A 7,621-nucleotide genomic window follows, 5' to 3' on the forward strand; every position below is an offset into this window, starting at 1 on the left:
TCTAGTCCACACTCAAATGGAAAAGAAGCTTCACACTCGTCATTTATATAAATTATCTCATTCTTCCTCTTGCTTACTGAAAAGAATATGCAGTTTTGTTGTCAAAAAGGCAGATTTGCATTTATTTAAAGTTAACCAAGGGAATTCCATCTCTTGGTTCCCCTTCTTCCTCCGGGAGAAGTCTTTTCTGCTGTCCTTTAATAAAGCCTCTACTTTCCACTCTGACCTTGCCTCGGCGTGCTTCTCTGGTGTTATACTTCAACACTGGGGAAGCAAGGACTCCTCACCGGTACACAGCAGTAACAAACACGTGTGCGAGGTACTTCGTTCGCATAACCCACCAGCACTTGCTCTTTGGGCGCAACTTTATTCGTAGGATGTTTGGCCTCCATCGGCTTCCGTAAATTCTCCCAGCAACTTCTGCTCCTGAGTGGTGAATGCACTTCCGGCAGCAGCAGCCGGAGCAGCCCAGGCAAGATGGGTCAAAGTCAGAGTGGTGGTCGTGGTCATGGTCCTGGAGGTGGCAAGAAGGATGAAAATGATAAGAAAAAAAAATATGAACCTCCTGTACCAACCAGAGTGGGGAAAAAGAAGAAAACAAAGGGACCAGATGCTTGCCAGCAAACTCCCACTGGTGACACCTCACACTCAGTGCCGCTTGAAATTACTGAAGTTAGAAAGAATTAAAGATTATCTTCTCATGGAAGAAAAATTCATTAGAAATCAAGAACAAACGAAACCATTAGAAGAAAAGCAAGAGGAGGAAAGATCAAAGGTGGATGATCTGAGGGGGACCCCAATGTCAGTAGGAACCTTGGAAGAGATCGTTGATGACAATCACGCCATCATGTCCACTATGTCAGCATCCTTTCATTTGTGGACAAGGATCTGTTGGAACCAGGCTGCTCAGTTCTGCTCAACCACAAAGTGCATGCCGTGATAGGAGTGCTGATGGATGACACAGACCCCTTGGTCACAGTGATGAAGGTGGAAAAGGCCCCCCAGGAGACCTATGCAGATATTGGGGGGTTGGACAACCAAATTCAGGGAATTAAGGAATCTGTGGAGCTTCCTCTCACCCACCCTGAATATTATGAAGAGATGGGTATAAAGCCCCCAAAAGGGGTCATTCTCTGTGCTCCACCTGGCACAGGTAAAACCTTGTTAGCCAAAGCCATAGCAAACCAAACCTCGGCCACTTTCTTAAGAGTAGTTGGCTCTGAACTTATTCAGAAGTACCTAGGTGACGGTCCCAAACTCATGTGGGAATTGTTTCAAGTTGCTGAAGAACATGCACCATCCATTGTGTTCATTGATGAAATCGATGCCATTGGGACCAAAAGATACGATTCAAATTCTGGAGGCGAAAGAGAGATTCAGCGGACAGTGTTGGAATTGTTGAACCAGTTGGATGGATTTGATTCAAGAGGAGACGTGAAAGTTATCATGGCCATAAACCGAATACAAACTCTGGATCCAGCACTTATCAGACCAGGTCGCATCGACAGAAAGATTGAGTTCCCCCTGCCTGATGAAAAGACTAAGAAGCGCATCTTTCAGATTCACACAAGCCGGACAACACAGGCCGATGACATAACCCTGGACGATTTAATTATGGCAAAGGACGACCTCTCTGGTGCTGACATCAAGGCAATCTGTACAGAATCTGGTCAGATGGCCTTGAGGGAACGTAGAATGAAAGTAACAAATGAAGACTTCAAAAAAAATCTAAAGAAAATGTTCTTTATAAAAAACAAGAAGGCACCCCTGAGGGCCTCTATCTCTAGTGAACCATAGTTGCCTTCAGGAGTTATCTTGACCCCTGAGAGGGTTGAGTTTGGAGAAGTTGCCCAGAAGAATCCATATTCCTGTTCGTTTTTATTAGCAAAACATCCTGTGTATCTTCTGGAGTACGACGTATAGGATGCCCATTGGGCACCTTCTGTTGGTCACTGTGCTGCTCTCTGCTTCCGAATAAAGCGTGCTCTTTCACAGAAAAAAATAAATAAATAAAATAAAGTTAACCAAGGGCTGGAGATGTGGCTCAGAGAAATAGTTACTTGCCTAGCACATTGGAGGCTTTGGGTTCAATTCCCCAGCATAGTAAGGAAGGAAGAAAGTTAGTTAATCACATTCTGAGGGAAGATGTAATTATGTAGTTCATCTTCCTTTGTCATTAATTCTTACATCCTATAGTATATTCTTTCTCCATTAGTTGCAGTCTTTTGTGGACTATCCCTCCGGTTGGGTATTCTGATTCCTCTTTTTTTTTTTAATTAATTTATTTTTTTTTTCTGATTCCTCTTTGTGATTATATTTTGTTCGTGAATTTTGGCAAGAACACCACAAAAGTGCAAGTGCATCCATCTCAGAGCATCTTATAGGGAAGCATAATAGGTACTTCCTTACGGCTGTTATATTCTATCACTTGGTTAAAGTGGCTTCGGCCAAGTACCTCCTCATTCAAGTTATTGATTCTTTCTTTGTAACTTGTAGGTGTTCTTTGGGAAGAGACTTCTTGACCAGTTATTTTGTTTCTTCTTATTATTACTATTCTTCAACCCACTAATTTTAGCATCCATAGATGATCGATGATTACTGTGTGCCTACTAACTTGTGAGTTTCCATCATTATCAATATTTTTACATTTATTAATTGGAACTTTGCTATAAGGCAGAACCACACCTTCTTCCTCATTTATGTATTTATTCACTTATTTATGTTTACTCAAATCCTTGTTTATATTTGAGAAGCTCTGTTCTCCTCTCGTTGACCAATTACTCTTTCCTGCAGCTCTTGGACAGTTGAGTAAAAAAATTCTTTGCTCTCAAGAGCATTCTAGTTTGTTATTCAGACTCAGGTGAGTCAGATTAACAGAATTTATTTTCCTGAAGACTGCTTTATCAGGTTGAGTTGATCATAAAACTTCTGATGTTGTTGATTAGGAGCTCTCAAATTCTAGCAAACATACAAATCACTCAGGAAGCTTGAGAAACATGCAGAGACTGGCCCAGCAGAACCAGAGGGTGCCGCAGTCTGGCTGGGCACAAAATCATGAGCCACTCACAGCCTTGTAGGTTCAAACAGCAATTCTTTATTCCCGAACTCACACTGGCACTCTACACACGTTCTGGCAAATCCACGTTCTGGGCAAAACCCAACACTCCACTGGGCTCTGAATCCCGCGAGAACTCAAGGGAACTCAAGGAGCAGGTGCGCCTGAGGCAACAGGATACGCCCTATTCCCAGCAGGGTACACCTTAAACCTGGAACCACCCTAAACCCGGATTGTCCTAAACCGGGAACGCCCTAAACCCCAATCCGCCCTGGTCCTTGAGCAAGGTCACCTTACATGCAATGTCACTGCAAATGACCTGGGTCATGCCATGCGTCATTCTTACTTAGCAATGGTCCTCAGCAAGAGGGAGACTTGGGCAGCTGCATTTATTCATTTATTGTTGTGGCTCCTCAATGATGAAGATCCAAGTGGTCAAGAACCACACTTGAGAAACTTTACTCTGGATGTGGAAACTCTGATTGAGACTTTATTTTTTTTCTTTTTTATTTTTGGTAGTGGGGATTGATCCCAGGGGTCTTCAACCACTGAGCAACATCTCCAGCCCTTTTTTATTTTGAGACAGAGTCTCAATAAGTTGCTCAGGCTGGCTTTGAACTTGCCTCAGCCTCCTCAGGTAGCTGGGATTGCAGGGGTGCTCTCGTGCACCCAGCTGAAAAATCTTATTCTGGCTGACAGTTTTGGAGATCTGTCTCTGTCGATGGGCCTGTAGCAGCACAGTCCATCATGGCAAAAATGTGAGGTAGAAGAGGACCTCGTGGCAGCCAGTCACTTAATGTCCTTCCACTAGGTCCCACCATCTTCGAGGAGTGCCACTCTGAGGACCAAGCCTTTAACACATAGGCCTTTGATGGAGACACCCCAGATCCAAACCATGGTATGTACATATGTACAATTTTGACTTTTTTTCTAAGAAGGAGCTGAAATTCAGTGGAATCAGAAAAGGAGTCTGTTGGACGTTTTGTAATCACAGAGACCAGGATTTTGAAGCAACTTCTCTAGTACCGAGCATGTGAATTGGGGCAAATCACTTAACAAGTTCTGTCTTAGCTTCCTCTTTAGTAAAACAGGGTAGTGCTCAAGCTCACGAGGCATAGATGAGGTTCAGCGAGATCATGACTCAGAAAGCTTTTGTTATTTCAACTAGAATAACTCATATCAATGTTTTTGTTATCGTGAGGCATGAATGGACTTAGTTGATTGCCCTTCTTAGAAATAGAGAATCCCCCCTCCTTGCTTAGGGTTCTCTGAAGAAAATAGCCCATTCTACTTAGATTATAAAAGTATTCAAATATGACTCGAATCATGGCAGAAACATCTTTTCCCCACATCCATGGATTATCAATTGACCTGCTATTTCTTGTTTTTATTTTATCTGTTCAACAACAAAAGGAATGTTCATGTATAATAAGCTTTGAGAAGCATAACTTGAGCTTTATAGATAGAACTGTTATTTATTGCTTTAAATAAACCATTGATGTGATGGTTTATTTCTCATGAATGGACCCTGTGCCACAAGTTAAATTAATGAATTTTTTCTGAGTGAGATCAATGGTGCGGCTGCAAAAAAAAAATCGTCAGGGAGAAAAGTCTCCAGCCCTCCTGGTTCTGCAGAGCGTGTTAAGCCTACTGTGAAGTTTGTTTAAATTTCTCTCTTCTGTCTTCTTAAACAGTCTTAAATATAAAACCAATTCACACCCTTTAAGGGAAAAAGGTACCTTATGCATCTGCTGAGCTCCTTGTAAATCTGCCGAGAGTAATTAATATGATTACTTAAACCCAACTGTCCAGAGGGGATTTCTGGCAGTTTTATGAGGGAATTAGTTATTTTCTATTTTATGGCTGGTCTTTTTCCTCTGTGCTATTGAGCACTGGTCCAGGGCTTCTCCCAGCTGTCCTTGGCAGACCCAGGCCAGGCCAGAGCTGGTGGGTGCCTCCACATCTGCTGCCCTGTCTCAGCCGTACCTCTTCCACAGTGAAATCCCCAGGTCAAGTGAGCGCACCCGCGGTGGCTTTCTTCCACACTCCCCTTTTTCACCTGAAATTTCTCCTCAAGGTGATTGAAAGTAGATATAGTGATTGTGAAAGTATATAGAGAGAATGTGTTCTGTTTCTTTAGCAAATTATAGCTAAATAGACCTCCTCATTCATTACACTCAACAAGTGTTTCTGTGCCACCCATTACCTGCCAATACTTCCTTGTGAGAGCCAAAGTTTTTAGTTTGAGACCTCTGTTTCTTTGATCTGCTTAGACAGTACTTTTACTGTAAAGATTTGTATTATTCGCAACTCTTGACTTTTTGCCCATTTGTTCAGATGTGTTTGTTTTTAATTTTTTATTCCCCCTAACTCTGTGCCCTGTATTATAGCCTTCTTTTAAGAGTCAGGAAAGCTGGTTGCAGTGGTGCAGGCCTGTAATGCCAGCAACTGGGGAGGCTGAGGTAGGAGGATTGCAAGTTTGAGGCCAGCTTATGGCAATTTAGGGAGACACTATCCCAAAATACTGGAGATGTAGCTCAGTGGTAAAAATCACGATTGTAAATACCTGTCATTTTATATGTATTGGATTCTCCCACCAATTTGCCTTCAATGGTTTACTTTTTAGTCCTCAGTTGATTCTGAAATTGTATCCAGAGTTTCAATTACATTCAGTGGGAGACCTAGGCAACAAAGATTTACTCCCTCCTGCTTACCACCAGAAATCAGTTTGGAGTAACCTTTAATTTATTAATTTGAAACACTTGCAGATTTCACTGGGCGTTGAAAAGGAGTACATAGAAGTCCCACATACCATTAACCCCCTCTGTCCAGTGGTTATATAACTATACTTTACATACTTACACCTAACTTTATATAGCTAAAGTACTCTATTGAAACTGACATGGGTACTAGGTATGTGGATTTAGTTTTATGGCATTTTATTCACGTGTAGGATCATGGAACACCACAGGATCAAGATGCAAAACTATCCATAACTACAAAGGTCTTCATGATACTCCTTTATTGCCATACCCAACCCCTCCTTAACTCCACCTCTGGAAGCCATTCACGTGTTATCCATCATTAAAAAATTTTTTTTTTCAGAAATGTTACATAAATGTAATAATCAAAGAGAGATCAGTAGAGGAAAAGAAGGACCAAGAGGGTGGGAGATGGGGAAGTAGGGGGAAATGCTGGGGACTGATATTGGCCAAATTCTATTGTTCTATTGTGTATTGTGTGTATGTATAAGTAACAGCAAATCTCATCAGTATGTACCGATAAAAAATGTAGGAAAATGTTATGTAAATAGAATCATACAGTAGGTGATCTTGAGTGTTTGTCTTCTCAATCAGCATAATATCCTTAGGATCTATCCAGATTATGTTCTTTTTTATTGTTGAATATGAATGTACCAGTTTCTTTAACCATCATCTTATTAAAGACATTTGCAAAACTTTTTTATTTTTCCCAGTACTGGAAATTGAAGCCACTGAACTTCACTCCCAGTTCTTTTTTATTTTTTGAGACAGGGTCTTGTGAAGCTGCCCAGGCTGGCCTGGAACTTGCAATCTTCCTGCCTCAGCCTCCGGAGTCACTGGGATTAACAGGTAGGCCCCACTTACAAAAGAATCTTCTGTGAACATTCATGTGCAGATTTTTGTTTGAATTTAAACTTTCATTTCTCTGGGATAAATGCCCAGGAGTGTGATGGCTGGGGCATATGGGTAAGTACGTGTTGCTTTATAAGAAACTGTCAAACTATTTTCAGAGTGACAATTTACATGTTTATCAGCAATGCATAAGTGATCCAGTTTCTCTGTACTCTTCCCAGCATTTGGGTTTTGTCACTTTTTTTTTTGGTTTTGTCACTTAAAAAAAAAAATTTTAACCATCTTGGTAGGTGTATAATGATATCACATCATAGTCTTAATTCCATTTCCCCAATGGCCAACAGTATTGAACCGTTTTTCCACGTGTTTATTTGCCATCTGCATATCCTCTTTGATGAAATGTCTGCTTATGTTCTCAGCCCATTTTATAATTGGATTGTTTACTGGTTCATTGCTGAGATTTCAGAGTTCCTTATGTAATCTAGAGATAAGTCTTTTGTTCACTATGTGGTTGAATATATTTTCTAGAATAGTTAATGCAATTTTAGAAAATATTTGATATTAAATATTCTAGAAAATAGTTAATCGCATTAACTAGTTTATTTACCTTTCTGTATAAATTCTAGAATAGAATAATTCATAGATAAATCCTAGAATAGAATTCAGTTGTAGAACAGAATTTCTTTTCATCCTCCTAAACAGTTTTTCACACTAAAAATGTTTTTAATTTTGATAAATTCACATTTGTCTTTTTATTCCATATGGATGATGCCTCTGGTATTATGGCTGAGAACTCTTCATAAGCATTGTCTCAAAGATTTTGTTTTCCTATGAAAGTTTTATATTTTTATATTTGTACTTAAATTTACGTCCAAGTTTGCATAAACTGTGAAGCTTGGTAAAGATTCTTCCTCTCCTTCTTCTTCTTTTTTCTTTCAGTGTGTGGATATCC

At 40.4% G+C, this 7,621-nt stretch overlaps 1 pseudogene; it reads left to right on the forward strand.

The window, feature by feature from the left end:
• The first annotated feature begins 464 nt into the window (after window positions 1-464).
• Window positions 465-2,000, forward strand: LOC124082138 (26S proteasome regulatory subunit 4-like; annotated as a pseudogene).
• The last annotated feature ends 5,621 nt before the right edge of the window (window positions 2,001-7,621 follow it).

This window comes from Marmota monax, unplaced genomic scaffold (genome assembly GCF_021218885.2).
Source record: "Marmota monax isolate L192 unplaced genomic scaffold, Marmota_monax_Labrador192_F-V1.1 WCK01_AAM20220418_F8-fsc00044, whole genome shotgun sequence".
Taxonomy (NCBI): Eukaryota; Metazoa; Chordata; class Mammalia; order Rodentia; family Sciuridae; genus Marmota; species Marmota monax.